The sequence below is a fragment of the Canis lupus genome, chromosome 2 (assembly GCF_011100685.1).
Source record: "Canis lupus familiaris isolate Mischka breed German Shepherd chromosome 2, alternate assembly UU_Cfam_GSD_1.0, whole genome shotgun sequence".
Taxonomy (NCBI): domain Eukaryota; kingdom Metazoa; phylum Chordata; class Mammalia; order Carnivora; family Canidae; genus Canis; species Canis lupus.
Window position 1 is genome coordinate 54423143 of NC_049223.1, and position 16174 is coordinate 54439316.

At 43.7% G+C, this 16174-nt stretch overlaps 1 protein-coding gene and 1 long non-coding RNA gene across 3 annotated transcripts in view; one reads left to right on the plus strand and one right to left on the minus strand.

Annotated features, from left to right (window-relative positions):
- The window catches only part of MAP1B (microtubule associated protein 1B), an 83216-nt gene that overhangs the window by 12616 nt on the left and 54426 nt on the right, over window positions 1-16174 (plus strand). The gene's annotated exons all lie outside the window — the stretch shown is intronic.
- Window positions 4225-8245, minus strand: LOC119870290. 2 transcript variants are annotated; one of them, XR_005355662.1, is made up of 3 exons: window positions 8055-8245; window positions 7517-7635; window positions 4225-4529 (listed from the first exon to the last, which is right to left on the minus strand). It is a non-coding gene; the product is annotated as an uncharacterized LOC119870290 (long non-coding RNA). The 2 variants fall into 2 exon arrangements; XR_005355661.1 differs by having other exon boundaries at window positions 7491-7635.

Here is a 16174-nt window from a genome sequence, read left to right on the forward strand (position 1 = left end):
TTCCTTTTGGCAATTTTATTAAAATTTTTATCAAAGATGTTTTTCAGAGAAACAATTGCCTGGGTATTATCAGAAGACACGTAGCCTCCGGTCATGGGTAGGAGGCGGCCATGCGGTGTGACCGAATTTAGGAAGGTCCCTTGAGCATGAGAGTGAAAAGGAGGTGATGCGTTCAGGTGCTGGTATAGCAGGACCTCCAGGCGGGGCTGGAGACGGTCCGTCATGCGGTCCTGCTGGACCCAGATGCTGATGTTGGTGAGGGTGCTGCATGGGGTATCCACCCGTGGGGGACAGCTTCCCCTCCGTTCTCCTAGGTGGTTCTCTGTCTAGGCAACAAGTGGCCATAGACCTTGCCAATTTTAAGAAGCCGAGATTTCTGGTGGTTTATTTTCTTAGTGGAATCAACGGTAAGACCTTGGCTGATTTGCATTTTGCCAATGGTTTTAGAGTTTAGGATTCATCGCAATTGTAGAGATCTTCCTGCAATGTGATGGGTTTTGTAGTGTGTATGGGTGGTTCTGCTTAGGAAGCCATACCTCTCCTCTGCAGGAGACACAAACCACCGCCGAGCATCCTTAGATTTGTGCTACGTGACTGCTAAAAATATCTGGCCTCTAGATGGGTTTTTGATGGAGAATTAAAATGGAGCCCTTTGAATTTAAGTCATGCGGATCCTCTACTCCCCCTGACATCAATGAGGCAAAGTTTCACAACATTTGCCAGTAGAATGATAAGAAAATGCCAAAGTGCTCTTAGAAGAGGTCCAAGAGTATTTTTAGTTGCCCTCTCTATCAGTCTAGACTTGTCTGTTTAGTCTGTCGTGCGGAATGATAGCTTAATTGTATGTGCCTAGGATGCGTCACCTGCTCTATGACAGGGAGTAATGAGTGTGTTTTCAGCCCTGCTCCCAACCTTTAAACCAGAAAGCACACAAATGCACATTTAGTTGTGTTCGGGAGGTTGACTTGACCCTCAGAGAACCTGTGATTTCAGAGGGAAAGCAAATACGTTATCTTCGTTTTCTCTCCCTCTCTCCCTTTCTCCCTCTCTCCCTCTCCCTCTCCCTCTGGGGTTGCACATGCATAGGTACAGACGCTTGCCCACATGCCCACAGGATTCATCTTTTCTCACGGCACCATCACCCAAGGTTATGGGAGGAACCCTGGTAGGAGAGGCAAACCACAAACAGAGTCTTATTTTGTGGAAGCCACCAGGCCCCTGTTGGACATCCATTGAGGTCAATGTGTGTGCCTGGGAAGGGGACTCCCATTTTCATGCAAACCATGGGCCTCTCCCCCACTTGCCCCCTGCCCTTGGCCTCCCACCCAGCCGTGGTTGGCTGCTGGAGAATTGGCGGCCCCTCCCGCTCCACTGCTCCCATTCACATGTCGCAGCCTGAGCGCAGAGCCTGGCACTGCTTGGTCACCCCCACCTGCGGTTATTTGAAACCGTGAAAAGGTCGAACTTTCTGTGGTGAAGAATCAGAATTTTGTAGTGTATATGCAACACAAGGCGTAACTCCTGCGAGGTTTATATTTTGCTCAACTTTGAAATTTGGGGATCTGTATGTTATTTTATCCTCACACACGAGTGTGATGTTTTTTTCCCCTGGGGTAGGTGTGGCCAACAGGGAGGAATAAAATGGTGTTTCATTGCCACGTTCATGTGCCTTCATTGCCATCATTAACGATGGCTCCTTCAGACTGCCCTGGAAATACCTATTCATCTCGTTTTTTTTTTTTTTTAAGAGTAAAAAAAAATATTTTACTCTGCCGACCGTAATGGTTCCTAATGGGCACCGTGAAACCACTCAACAGATAGACATGGGCAGGAAGGCAGAAAAGTAGCTCCCAGGGCCCAGTAGCCATTTGGGGGAATGACAGTAACCTGGCCATTAAATCCAACCTAGTGGATTTCAGAACAGCTGTTAACATCGCCAGCCAAGGACTGCGTCTCATGTGGAATGTTGGCACTTTGGTCTTCATTTCCAGACAGCAAAGAAAGCCCCTAGGTTTTTTTTTTTTTTTTTAATTTTATTTATTCATGAGAGACACACACACACACACAGAGGCAGAGACACAGGCAGAGGGAGAAGCAGGCTCCATGCAGGGAGCCTGACATGGGACTTGATCCCTGGTCCCCAAGATCACACCCCGGGCTGAAGGCAGACGCTCAATCACTGAGCCCTCCCCAGGCTGCCCGCCCCTGTTTTTTTTTTTTGCTGGTAGAGATTTATTGTTGTCGTTTTGTTTTTCTACTTTTTAAAAAATTTATTATTATTTTTTTAAAGCAGCCGTGTCAGCAAACCACACCAAGTGACTCTAGTGCCTTTCCTTTTTTCTTGCCTGATTTTGCATGTTCTTTCTGGGGCACTTTGTTGAGCATCTATGGAAGCCATGCTGGAAATAAGGGTGGAAGATGAGGAACAAAGTATGAACTAACAGATTTTTTAAAATAAAAGGCGATAGTAATTTTTTTTTTTTTTTTAGTGCTTATTATTGAGTGAGGAATTGTACAGGGATGTATGGAGGAATGAGGTATCCCACTGTTGACAGTTTACTCGGGAAAATAAGTCATTCACAGCTTTAAAAAACACTAACAAAGAGTGTTTTCTTTATTTACAAAGTGCGTGTGTGAGAGACAGACACACGGGGTGGGGGGGTGGGGCGGGAGAAAGAGAGAGAGAAGCAGATTTACTCAAATCCCTGCAGAGACAAGGGGTAAGAATGGAGATCATAACAAGCATTGCATTTTGATTGTCCAAGTGCAGATTTAGTCCTAATGACAAAGGTTACCCAGGTACCAGCACCCCCACCCCCAGCCACAACCCGGGGCTAATTAAACGCTACCCAGGCAACCATCAAGTATCCTCAAACATCATACTCCAGGGCTTACGCCTTTTGTTTTCTCTCTCTGGTCTAAGGGTAATTTCTATTGCGTGTGAAGTCAGATTTCCTTGGTCCTAGAGAAATGTGAGAAAGTAAGAAGTGCCCCTGGGGGAAGCACACTTAAAAAACGGACCACAGGCACTGCAGGAATTAGCATAAACACAAGACAAAAATTACGTTGTTTTTATAAAGCATCCCAGCCTATGTTAAAGACCTGCCTGCAGTGAGGACTGCCGAGAGGTCTGCTTACAGAAAATGCAACCAGAGGCTACAGATGATTTAAGCATAAAATTTCCTAATTAAAAATAAACACTACAAGCCTAGGGCAGGTGGTGTTTTATTGGATGTGTCTCCCCTCTCTTAGACCGCACCTCATTTTAAAGACTCCAACTGAGGCTGGCTCTAAAAATTGCCCTGTGGGGTTAATTGCCCGAGGGGCTCAGATAAAGTAGGAGCTACCCGGAGTCTGCCTTGGTCTGGAACATTCTCTCAACCTGCCCTTTACCAGCGCTGCCTTAATCAAGCAGGTGGTCATTGGAGGCTATCCGTAGATGAGCCACAGTTGAGGATTTGGGACCAAATTCACAGATTCCTTGTTTGCATCTCACATGGAGAGTCTGGGGAAGGAACTGCTGCTCCCCAGGGGGACCCCACTTATCTAGCACACCGTGCCCCAAGGACACTGCACCGTATAGATGTTGTTCTTTGGTTCCCAAGATGTCAGTCGATGGAAATGTCTCATCTGGGGCAGCTAACTTGATAGCAGTAAAGCTGGAGACGAAATGGATTCTGTAGCCCAAGCCAACAACATTCTCTTGGTGCAGAGCTCTGCAGCCATCGGGAGCAGTTGTGTTTGGCCTTCGAAACTCTCCTGGGGTTTGATGTCCGCCCATAAAAGACCAGTGAAATGGGTGAAAACTGCTTGCTGGAACTCTTCCCTTTCTGATGTTTGTGACCAAGCATGAGAGGGGCGTGGGAAGGGAAGGGAAGGGAAGGGGACAGGGAGGGATCCCTTATCATACTCTGATCCAGGGGAGAGAAGATGATCTTTTCACAGTGTATGGTATGTCTTTTTAGAAGGTGCCCTATTATGAGCCAGTCTGTCATTAAATAGTTATGTAAGTCGTTCCTGCAGTAAAGACACAGTTTGAGTGCCTGGGCCTGCAGGCCACGAGAAGATGTGTGAGTAATCCTGGCCTGAGAGGTACTTACAGTTGAATGTGGAAATAAGATAACGAACAGGAGGGAGTGTATACTATGCGTCCAGTGGGGATTTTGCAGGAGGGCCCTTCTGTACATTCTGTTTGTTCAGGTTATTTTAAAAAATACACATGCATTAAAAATATGCCCTGAAATTGTATTAACCTATACAGATTTGGGGCATACATACAACAGATCTAATGTGCTGGGTTCTCTTTGTGACCAAGGAATATTGGCTCCAAACCGAATCATTTCCTAGTACAGGGCTACATTTTAGTTAAGCCCTTTAATTCTGAAAAGATTGAATTGCCTTTTTAAGGATTCACCCCCCACTGAAAGCATGTGAAAACAAAACTGCTCGACTCCATGTATAGGCTTGATTTCAAGTTTGTCTTCATCTTTGAGTGCTGAAAAGTTGTCCATTGGTCGACTCTGAAGACACTTGGGAGAGATGGTGAAAGGGAAAGATTTTATTTTATTTTTTTTAAAATTTATTTATTTATTTATGATAGTCACATCAGATAGAGAGAGAGAGAGGCAGAGACACAGGCAGAGGGAGAAGCAGGCTCCATGCACCGGGAGCCCGACGTGGGATTCGATCCCGGGTCTCCAGGATCGCGCCCTGGGCCAAAGGCAGGCGCTAAACCGCTGCGCCACCCAGGGTTCCCAGGGAAAGATTTTATGAAAATAAAGCTGCAGTAAGTTGTTCAGTGTCCCAAGGCTAAAACGGGCACTTTGGAGATAGAAAGTACCTGATTCCATTGTTCCTCTGGCCAGGGAAGCAGGGAAGGAACATCTGTTGTGAGCTGCTGCCCGTCTCCAGAGAGTTCTGGAAGCCTGACTCCATGTAGCAGCTTGGGCCACCCAAGACTGTTATTGCCTCTGTAGCCCCCTGAGCTGTGAGGCCTTTCTTGGTTTGCAGCATAAAGGGGTTAGACTAGGTGGGGGTATCTGGAATTCCTGCTAGCTGCTCAGTGAAATGATAGACGGTGGTGGAGAAGAAGTCCACAGTGTGAGTCTGGGAACTATGGCCCACGCACCGTAAAGTATGTAACTGCAGGTGACTGGGCCTGTTTAATGTCGTATAACTGTATGTTTCCCTAACCTCTCTGACTAGTCACCTTTACCCTCATTCTTTCCCCGGGATCTAGATTTCTGTAGAACACAATTTGGGAGAGGGTAGACTAAGTGATCTGAGTCCCTTCCAGTTTTTATGTTCTATGGTTCCTTGAAGTTTTACTAAATTGCCTCATCACTGACGTGCAGAAGAGATTTTGTCCTGTTCCCTGTTGAGCTTAAAATGGTTTTTAATCCAGGTTTTAAAATATCGATGAAAGAATTTAGTTTAGAAAATCTGTCTGTCCCATCTGCTAGGATTAATTTTAGGGGGAGGTGCACAGCTTTTTGACACTTAAGCAATTTCTCAGTGGGATTCTTGGCCTTTGGGGCTTTTCACATCTGTCTTCACCTTGGGGACACATCAAACAAGACAAAACTTAATCCTGTTTGCACAATGCCAAACACCTGCATGGCAAGTATTTCAAAAGTCAAATGCATGAGTGTTTCATCTACATAATGACAAACAGGAAATAGCTACATTTTTTTCTCCATTAAAATTAGAATTTCCACATTGATGTTTGGTACTGCATTCAGCTTTAGATGAGCTCCTTATTCACAGACCTTTGCAAGGAGGCTAAAGATTGAACCTCATGAGTTCATCTCTCGGTTGAGTGTGTTAAAAGTGCCAGGGACATCATTTGTTATGGACAATTGGCCTGCATTTTAATAAGCATGATCAGCTATGCATGTCTTGTCATGCGAACCACCAAATTAGCACAGTGTAATCTAACAAGTCACTACATGTAGAAATGAATGCCCTTGGGAGGCAAAGCTCAAACCAAATCATTACTGACAGTGTACATCTTGCATGCAGGTAATCGTTATTAGAAAGCCATGATTATACAGAAGGAGATGTGATTTTTATGGTAATGCATCATACGATTGACTGTTGGTAACTAGTACCTTTAAGGTAATGTTTTCAATTTGTCTTATTCCTAAAATGATCATGTTTGCAAAAAAAAAAAAGGTTTAATATGCCTACTAGAACCATTACTATTTTTAGAGCAAACCTTACAGCTTGTTCTAAAAACCTGAATGAAGTAAAATAGGTACAACATTAATGATGTTCTCTCTATGGATGAGAAGAATGGTGGTTCGGCTCATCCAATATTCTGGTTAATAGAAGGTTGCCAGTAATTCCTTGTGTTATTATTACCTTTTTGAGAATATAGAGTCCAGTAATATATTCCTTTCTGTTACATGCCCGACTCAGATTTATCTAGAATGTACTTAGAGTTCTATGCCAAATTTATATGATAGCCCCTGATGTACGTGAGCTAGAAAACCTCCCCTAGGAATATGTTACTCATTTTTCTTCCAAAATAAAGTGGTATTTTCAAAGATGGCTTTTAAAACTCATGGCACTCATCAGGCAGATATTGACGTGGTATTGAAGCTTAGCCAAGAGAGACTCACTCTCACAAAAGAATGCACTTTGCTCCCTCCATGGAACCCAACCATAGAGTAATCTAACTGAGCTTTCCTTGGATGATTGATTCAGGAAGAAAGTCCTGTGTGTCTCAGGTCCTCACAGTGAACACTAGTGGTAACTGCTCTGTGCATGTGGGGGTTTGTTGTTTAGAAGTGAGTTCTTAATCCTGAGACCTTAATGAGCAAACCATTTATATTATAGAGTTGGCCAAATGTCATGTCACTACGGATATAACTCTATAGAGAAGAACACATATCCCTGGCTGTTACACTGCTTTAGAAAAAGCAGTTCTAGCAGTTGGTTCTAGATATTGCAACAGGACCCAGAACTGCTCTAGAGAAACAGATGATGGCAATTTTCCAGGCAGCTAAAAAAAAAAAAGGCTGTTTGCAACATATGCATTAGCCTGATAGGTTTTACATTGTCTTTTAAGGTACAACCAGCATACCCCACTCATAAATCCCAACATTTTTCCTTCCTAGTTCCTATGCTCTTGTATATGAAAACTTAGTTTTTAAATAGATAATTGTCTTCTCCATTTCACCATCTCCCTCCTGATGAGCTAATAAACACAACACCTGACCAAGTGATGAGAGAAATGAGAAGTGACATTATTTTAAAAGGCCTGTTGCCCGTGCTTTCGGACTGCCCAGAGTACCTGTAGATCCTAGGACCTGACTGGTTTTAGGGCTAAAATTGTGTGGATGTGTGTAGGTACACGTGTAATTATATGTGTGTGTGAGGATGCTTTTGCTTTTATATTATTTCAAAACCATAATTTCATCTTAAAGAAGCGTTAGAACATCCACATTAATCTCTGTTGATGAAAAAGACATTTCATGTGGGCTCACCTCCTGTCCTTTCATTGGTTTCTCACCTGCGTCGCTCATGCCTTTCCCCCACTTCATGTCACTGATTTCCCTCCAGTTTCTCTTCTCTCTGTCTTTCCCTTTCCCCCGGTTTTCGCTCTGCATTCTCCAATGACGGTCTTCTTTTCTACACATAATGGTGGTTTGGGTTATTTTAAAGTATCTGGGGAGATAGTTGTCTGCTTTTTAAAAGGAGCATTGCATTATCTATTAGTTACACACATTGTTATTCTGTGCCTTATTTTTATTACTTTATACGCAGAACATAGACTATTTGGAGCCTTTGGAATAACATTCCAGCATATAAATATATGGGAAATAATTTGGCAAATTGACTCACTCCGAGGTCATTTAGAAATAGGATTCCATCATCAGATAGAAATCTCTGTTGCTGGAATCCTTTAACGAACAAATGAATTTTCTATGCTTGGTAAGCAGACTCATCAAAAATATAACATTAGATATTTGCCCGCGCCCCCACCAAGTTACAACTTTAAGAACTTGAAAGGATCGAAAAGAAAAACAACCAATCAAACAAAAACTTACTTTGAGTAGGTTGGAGAATGAGAAACATGGAGACCAAAGAGCTTGAATCAGGTAATCATAGGGCTAGATTTTTTCCCATCTTTCAGGACTCTACTTTCCAGAAATGACTTTCTCCCAATTGCAATTGAGTGATAAAGGGAACATAACTATCTCTTAACCATAGAACTAAGGAGGCGTGAGAACAGTGCCTGGCATAGAGCACTGGTTTAGAACTTGTATGACAACGGGTGATGAGGTGGTATGGGTGTGAGAAACTATAATTAGCTCCTTGGTTTGAAAAATAAGCTGCACCAGAAGCCTGAAAATTTGCACTGATTATTTATATTGCGAATAATTTCTTTATTATAGATTTCCTTCAAACATCGAGGTGTGGCAAAATGTTTATTTATAAGCTATCAATTACTTTCAAAGTCTTGGCAACCTAGAGGCTCTGGTTAAGAGCCAGCGTCTTGAGAAACAATAGGGTGAAGGTGGGGGTAGGAAATCCATGTTCTAATCCCTTCTGCTGCTGCTAAGTAGATTTGGGCTCTTACGGACAAATTACTTAGCACTTATGAATTTAGGTTTTATTGTCTGTTTCTTTTATATTATAGTTAATGTTCCATGATAGAATATTAATGTCTAGTGAAACAAGGCCATTCAAGTATTTAAAGAGTGGTTTGTATGTCAGGTTGATAAGTGTGGCGAGTATGTAAAGCCAAGATGTGTTATTTATTTATGTGAAGTTTCTTGGAATTCTTGGGATACAGTCACGTGCTTGGCTGCACAGTGAATGGAAACACATACGCTCAGTCTATTCTTTCTACAAATGCATATTGCTTATCTTATGGGATCTGCTCTGGCATCCTATACACAAACGAAATATATCCGTGCTTCCCACCTGGTCTCGGAGGAGCTCAAGGTAGGTCAGGGGGTAGACGTCAGCTGGGTAGGCCTACACTGTGGAGCACGATCTGTGGTAAGCACCCGGGAAGACCTCCGGTGCTCTCTGACAATGTAAAGGAGGAAGGGCCTCTAGCAAGGGGTGGGTGAGAGAGCTGCAGAGTTGAGATTTGTGGTGGATGCGCTTCCTTTTCTATGGGAGATGTGGTACACGGTGTTCGTGGTTCCCTGCTCCTGCAGCATTCACGGCCCTGCCTAGGTTACAGTGCTAGGGTGCACAGCTGTGTCTTGAATTTCATGGAGATCAGCGTGGGGCTACGTTGGTGTATGTTGTAGGAAACAGGAGCACTTGCACCGACACGATTTAAAAATATTTCTTGGACGATACGAGCATTCCTGTAAAGATTCTGCCACTTTGCTCTGAGGGGAGACTGGGAGTGAGAGAGGCCTGTCTGCATGTTCGTCGGCCTTTCTAAGCCTGGGACTAATCACACCTGTGTACACTGCAAAAATCCGGATGATAGAGAAGCGAGGCAAAGTGTCTAGGTCGTAAGTCAAAGGTTGGTGCTGTGACCTGGTTAGGGTTCCCGGGTCCCTCTGGACCACACCTTACGCACGTGGTCCTCGAGGTTCCGAACCTGTCCTGCGGCGCGTCCCATGTGCCTGCTTCAGCGACGCCGGGTGACTGTCAGGGCTCTGTCAGGCCAGCCCTCTGAACTGCTGTTTCCTTTATCCAGCCCATTTCTAAGTGGCTTCTCATGTCATCACATCTCTGCTGTTTGTCATTGACCTTCTGGTTTAAGTGTCTCCTCCTCCTCCTCCGTGGCAGTTGGTATCTCTCGTCCTACGGAGGACATATCTAACACCTCTACTTTTGCATATAAAATGACTTCTGCTGTGCCGCGTAGGATGTGACTGAAGCAGATGGCCCATGTATTGGATGAAACCAGTGCCCCTTAATGGGAAAACAAAAATAAAACCTGCCTTTTCTGTAAGTCTGACATGGAGCAGACTTTCTTCCCTTTGCAGGGGTTATTGTGGAGGTGGTAAAAATCCAGTTGCAGACAGATTAACTTTCTCAGTTGGTAGCTCCCTCCCAGATCTTGGCTACTCTCCTGACTCTGAGATTAAAATATATTGTAAAGAAATGTTGAGATACAAGTTGTTTTTTTGTGAATTTTTTTTCCCAAAGTGGCCTGAACTCTCAGTCTGCAGACTCCACCGTTTGTCAAGTAGCCAAGCTCTTTTCCATTTATCCTTTGCGTTGCTTCTGTCTCTGTACGTCTTGAGCTCAACTTTAAGAATATGTGTAGTTCCTATGCTAGAACTTGTCTTCATACTCATCCTGCGTCTCATCATTTTCTCTTTGATCTTTGCCCCACATTTGCCCTGTACGTCGCTGTCCGTGTTCTGCAGTGGCCGTTCTACTCCCCATGTCCTTGGCTGCAGATTTAAATCCTACAGGTGCATTTTGTTTTTCCTGCAATCCTTTTGTTGATGCCACTGGCTTCTTTTTAAACGTCTGCCTGTGAATCAGCTCAGTCTATGTTGGTTCTCTGTCCTCTTGGAGAGATGGTGTCTACCATTTTCTGTAGACACCAAGTATCATTTTTGAAAAATTTGATTGTGTTCCCTATAGAACCATCTCTTGATTCTAAGAGGATTTTCCATGAAGCCACAAGATGATGCTCATTTTTTTCTCGTGGTGTGAAATCTTTTCAGAGATTTTTTTCTATTTGTGTTCTCCTTGTTCTACAGGGAGAGGTCTGCCCGGAGTCAGCATTTGCCAACGGAGAGGCTTGTGGGGGCCCCGTGCGATTGTCACTGCCCACTTGGGCCCTGACGGCTTCAGGCTTCCATGCCTAAGGCCTGTGCATCTGACTGGGGGCACATCCCCAGCCTGTGCCCTGTGGTCTGGCAGGCACTAGTTTGCTGTGGCCACTGAGAGCTTCTGCGTTTGACAGAGAACGAGAGGGCCCCTGGGGCTCCCCCGTACAGAGGAGATGCGGGGAGGATGGCACCGGCCTGTGGCCCTCCCGGGCCTCCCTCTGCCTCTGTTTACCGGCGCCACGGGGCTCAGATGGTGCCGTGGGGGCAGGTTCTGTGTAGGGTCAGGCTCCGCCGGGTCCCCCAGGATGGGGGGGGGGCAGCTGTCCTGTCGAAGGGGCTTGGGAAGGGGGTCCAGCGGCGCGGCAGGTGAAGCCTGGGCCCGGCCTCCCGCTCGTTCTTGGCCCCTGTCCCCTCTGTGAGCCTAGAGCCAGGCGACCGCGACACCTGGGTGGCGCTCCTGGGAAGTGTCGCGGCGCCTCCGGCCCAGCGGGTGCTGGCAGCCTTAGCTGGAGGGGTGCGTCCCAGGGGGCACCTCTGTGTTTTAGGTCGCCATGGCCAGTTTCTCTGGTTTTGTGTGTTTTCATGAATATTTCAGAAATTCACAAATCTGGGTAAGCATAGATTCGGCTCCTCCTTCTCCCAGCGCATTAGCCCACCGGCCTTCCTAATTCCAACCCAAAGTCATATATATTTTTTAAAGATTTTATTTATTTATTCACAAGACCCAGAGAGAGGCAGAGACCCAGGCAGGGGGAGAAGCAGGCTCCCTGCGGGGAGCCCAATGCGGGACTCGATCCTGGGACCCTGGGGTCACGCCCTGGGCTCAAGGCAGACACTCAGCCGCTGAGCCACCCAGGCATCCCTAAAATAGTAATTAAGCGATATGATCTTTGTTTGTAAAAGTCTGTAATGCTTGCAGAATGTAGTATCATCTTGACATCTTGAAAACCCTTCCAACTTATATTTTTAAGAGAGAATTACAGGTCATTTCTCGAAAACAAATTCTCCCGTCCGCTTGATGGGTTCCATGGGCAACAACATACCACATTTACTCTAAATAATGTGCAGATATTTTGTACTATACACGAATAGTTTACCAAATATGCTGTCTTTTTAAAAACAGATTTGTAGATAAAAGTGCTTAATAAAAAAAAAGGGGGGGGGGGAGAAATCTTTGTCAGTGATTGATGCTATTAACCTGCTATTCAAGGAAATGAATAAGAAACGTTAGCCAAGTGGGAAAAGCTGATTCATCTTGATGTAATGTTCAAATGACCAGTAACATTCGGGACTCTATAAAATCTACAGTAGTATTCAACTGTGATTTGTTCGGACTTTTGGTCTCTTTATCACGTTATTAGTTCTCTGTACTTGAAGTTCCCTAGAGCTAAATATTTCCATTTCTCTTTATCTAATAAGGACTTTAGATATTTCAAGTTTATATAAATCCCTCTATGGAATTGTAGAAAATCCCTTCCTGCCACCTCTCACTTCTGCTCAAAGAAGTGCCGCGTTGATTCTTGTCACCATATGAAAACCTGATGAATTACAGCTTTGTTTTTTCCTTTGGTTTCTGCATGTTTGTGAGCGAAAGTTTTACGTGTTTACACATTTACCCTACAGTTTGACTTGGTTGAATGCAAAACATGCAATTTTATTTGAATGGTCCCTTGGAGACCCAACGTTTGCATCAGAAAATTGAGGCTGAATCCATGGCCAAGGTAGCCCTTTGATTCCTGATTCTGTTGTATTGTCTCAGCAAGACTCCACCACTGCATTTAGAGGGTCCCATTGTATCCCAGAAAGGGCCCAGTGGGGAGGGCTTGCCCATACCCACAGCCACATCCCTTATCCTGCATATTAAGCCTGTGATTACAGCAGACATTGCATTTGTCTCCGGCTTCTGTGGAATGATGTCATTGCATGCATGTCAAACAGGGGATTAGCATGAAGAGAGAAGTCTTACTGACATTTTCATTTTCATCAAGAAGAATCTGGTTTTACTTCATTTTGTTAACTGGGACTGTTGTCTTACTTCATAGGAGAAATTTTTAAGGAGGGGAAAAAAAAGAACAGGAAAAACTTAAGAATGTAGAAGCAGACATGTACTGACTGCATAAATGGAAATGTGCTCTGTAGCACCACTCTGTCAATTAGTGAAAGAGTCTGGGACACAAAGCATGCCTGGGAAATCTGCTTCTTTTCTTACAAAAGCAGAATATCATTCTTCTCAAAGCCCTTAATGGCCTGGGCCCTGCTGCAGAAAATGTCCCTGAAAAAAGGAAAGCAAAGCCTGGCCATGGCTGGGTAGAAAGGGTTCGCAGGCGGTGGGTCCCATCGACTCTGAAATGTTTCCCTTTTTCATGATGGCATTCATCAAGTATGTTTTAAAGTTTCATTCCTTCCATCCCAGGGTAAAGCTCTTAGTTTCCTTTCTGTATGAAAAGAAAAAGAAAAATTCAGGGAAAGAGACCAGACTTAAAAGATACACTTTGAGCCCAGAGCTGAGTTCCTGAAAGAACATAATTTTTATCAGTCATTTATCAATTAAGTCCTTCAACAAAAATTAACAGAAAATCATAGACTTGAGGAACAGGAGTCATGTCTTCTTTTGGAACAGTCCTATACCAATAACTGCATCAGAAAAGTTGGGTTCAAATGCCAGCCCTGGCATTTACTTAGCCATGTGCCTCTGGGCAACTGGATTGCTCTGAGTCAATGTTCAGTGTTCATCCCTACAGTGGAGTTAACTAGATAGTGCCTGCACCTAGGTTGTGCCCACTACCCACTGGTGTTTGTTTTGCATCTCCAAAAATGATTTCCTTTTAGAAAACAGGATAGTGGGGCACCTGGGTGGCATCTAACTCTTGATTTCAGCTCAGGTCATGCTCTCACAGTGGTGAGTCGGGCTCTGCACTGAACGGGGAGCCTGCTTAAGATTTTCTCTCTCTCTCTCTCTCTCTAATAAATAAATGTTAATAAAACAGGATAGTTTTCTGAGGTGACCTTACTACTCCATTGGTAAAGGTGGCAACCTCCTCGTTGTGTTTGTCTCCCCCGTTTCCCTTCAGTGTTTTGCAGACCCTTGCTAGTCGAGAGTCCCTCCCTGGGGAGGGAACTGGGAGCTCCGAGACTGAGGGTACCTGGAGTAGATAGGCTCTGGAATTTCAGTCTTTTTGAACTTTGCCAAAGCATTGGAAGAATTCTTAAGAGTTCCCGCAGATTTTCTTGGGAGATTTTCAAACTCTTATAATGTTTCTCACTTTTCTATATTTGGACATTAGAATTTTCTTAGCATCCAGTTTCTTTGGAACAGAGTTGTCCTGTGAAGAAGTATGAATCCAATCCAAATCTGGCCCTCTTGCCAGGTGATAATTTTCCATTTAAATTGCCCTGAGGCCTTTCTATTTTCATTTTTGTTTTGCCTTGAAAGGCAGCAGCTGGTGAGCCACTTCTCTTTCCTCACCTGACTCTTCAGGTCCAGTTATCTAGCCAATTGTTGCTCATTAGAATGATATTTCATCAGGAAATGAAACTGATGAATGTAGGGGAAGGGAAGAAAAAATAAGATGGAAACAGGGAGAAAAACCTTAAGAGGCTCTTAACTATAAGGAACTAATTGAGAGTTGCTGGAAGGGAGGGGGGTGGGGGATAGGGTAGTGGAGGGATGGGGACTGAGGAGGGTCAAGTTGATGGAATGAGCACTGGGTGCGATATGCAACTGATGAATCTCTAAATTCTCCCTGTGAAACTAATAATACACTATGTGTTAATTACATTGAATTTAAATAAAACATTTAAAAAACGATATTTCAGAAAAAAATTCTGAGTCACCCTTGGTTTTGGGGTGTAGCACAACTGGATTTGACCACAAAAGTCTCCAGTTGGAACTCTTCAAGGTCATTGTGTTCAGTTGTCTGATGAGAAGGAAACCTGGGTAGCCTAGATGGTAGGAAAAGGGAGATAGTCTCAGTTGCTTTTCACTGGGGGACATAATCATTTTATTCCTTTTATTCCTAGTCTCTGTCAGATTCTGTCCAGATGAGACCTGGCCTAATGTTTTATTCTCTCTACTTGAGTGTTGGCCAGCCACTCCCTTCCCTTACAATTAGAGCGTGTTCTGGAATTATTTTGCCTTCTGCTCTGATTATAAACTACAAACTTGTAAATTTTGTCAACTAAATCCAAGTCAGCCTACACAAAAAAAAATCTTGTTCAGAGGTCGTTAAGATGAATGACTAACATATGAATCTTTTTTTGGACAAGGACAATATACAGTTTATTTTATAAAAATACACGAACTCAGTTTTTGAGTGTTTTTACATTTGGTCCTTACAAGCTGTACAGAGATCCAGATTTTTGCATCTTTTTTTACCCAGCAGACTGAGCGCCTTCATTGTTAGGGAAGGCTATGGTTATGGCTCACCAAATCAGTGGGCTTCTTGGAGTGATTGACGTTTTTGTTTATATCCGAACTCTCAAGGGCTGAGTAATGAGTCACGGTACCAAAAGTCAGTCCAGTTCATTTATCAGGACGGCTTTTTACAAGGTGGCTCTTCCATTTGTCTTCCTGGGGATGTCAGACCATTTGGTGATAGATCCTGTAGCTTGGCTGTTGACCTCCGTGGATATGAGTGAAATCAGTGACCTCTTGGCCTTGTTGCTGTACTTAGTTGATCATCTTGACAGCCTCTTTCTGCAGAACCTTTGAGTGGATAGCGTTCTCTAGATCAGTTGACTGGGGCATACATGCAGCAAATGTGTTCCATAGCTGTTACTTTCTGTAAGCCACACATTAAACCATATTTTCCAGTTGAATTACATGCAGACCTTCTGAACTTTAACTGGTAAGACCCATCTTCATCGCAGATTAAGTAGCAGCAGCTTTCCTAATGTGTCTGGCTGAATCAAGTCTGTGTTGATTTTAAATGATCTACAACCAGAACGTATCAGCGTGTAGGAGTAGCTCTGGTTTGAAGAGGCATCTTTCTAAAAAATGCCTTTTGTAGAAATAAATAATAAGGCTGCCTCTCTCCATTCATCTAACTCTAAAACTTGGGTTTTCAATGATTTTAATTCCTTCAAATAAGGCACATATACCTGTGTCCAGAAGTGGCTTTGAAATGACGCAGAGCTAAACTTTGCTTTCTCTTAATAGTGTCTAAGATGCCTTAATTGTCCATTTAAATGAAGTAACCTTAAAAAAATTTAAATGTGAACAAAGATTCTTAGTCATAAGATCCACGTGTATGAAATATCATAAATGACTTCAATTAACCATTCATCTTTTGTTCCCAACACTTTACTATAAATCCGCATGGAAAAAGTATTAACTCTGCATCCCATCTTGGAAATATGAAGCATTAGTCCATTTTGTTTAGTTTTGTTACCAGCAGGTGGCATGAGTT